Consider the following 1,215-nt stretch of genomic DNA (forward strand, 5'->3'; position numbering starts at 1 on the left):
TCCACTCATGTGGAAATCAGTTCCACTAATGTGGAAATCGTAGAGCTATTTGTTTTATAAATATTGACACAGAATGCGAACGAAGCTTTTACTTGATAAAAATCTTGATGAAATTTCTTTACAAAAAATTTATCAAGAAAACATAGAATCGGGCGGTAAGTTTATGTTTGTGGAGGTTAATTTGAAGTTTATATATTTTCAGATTATACCCTTCAGTAAGCTTTGACCTGGCACAGTCAATTGTACTATGCCAGTGATTTTTCCTCCTACCTAGGTTCCTTTCCTAAGCTCTTACTTGATAGTGTTTGGGCATATTGCAAGGAATGGGGACAAAGTCGTCGTTGGCTAGGTCGCCCACTATCTCGTTCCCTCGTTTACCCTTGTGATCTGGCACTCACCGTAACTGGAAATAATTGAAGTTCGCAAGGGTATTAAGGTTTTCAATGCTCTCAAGGACCAAGGACGATTTCATTTCAAAGGATGATCTCTGCACACCGATTGATGGTGTATACCTTCGCTTGAAAAATGTTTGGGTATTTTCCCATGGGCATGGATAGCCTCCGCCTAAGACCATAAATGCCTGCCTAAATACCCTTTGGTATCTTGGAGCCGTCAGTGTGCCACTGCATACTACTGCCCTGTATGTTCCCCTCCATGCTGAAGTCGCTCCAGATCGCCTTAGTGCAAAGCTCTATCTTCAATTTCTTGACGAAAACAATTTTCTTATTTATATATGCCCTGGGAAAGAGGGCTCGTGGGAGCTGGGATCCTAGTTTCTCCATGTATTTAGACGATAGGGCCTTGCCTTTACCATAACCATACTTACACAATTTAGGATAATATGCCAGGCATCCACATAGGACTTCCGATTTCCAAAATGCCTCTTAACCCTTCGATTTGTGAGAAGGTCCCTAGGGACCTTTTCGTATTTCATGTGCCTATATCTTTTTGTTCAATGCATTTTTGAAAAGAATTTATACATGTATTCCAAGAATAAATTAAGCTGAATCGTTTAAAATAAGTTTCGAAGGGATACGGGATCACGTTCGAGAGTTATTGAGATTTCAACATATATAGTACGGGGATTAGTGACAAGGTCCCTAGGGACCTTGTACAATTTTAGAAGAAATAACAAGTTACTTGTCTTCATGTTTTGATTTTTTTTTCACTTGTTCTTCAAATTATTTCATTCCTAATATATATGCAGGACGTTAA

This window comes from Rhagoletis pomonella, unplaced genomic scaffold (genome assembly GCF_013731165.1).
Source record: "Rhagoletis pomonella isolate Grant_MI unplaced genomic scaffold, Rhpom_1.0 Rhpom_scaffold_00012, whole genome shotgun sequence".
Lineage (NCBI taxonomy): Eukaryota > Metazoa > Arthropoda > Insecta > Diptera > Tephritidae > Rhagoletis > Rhagoletis pomonella.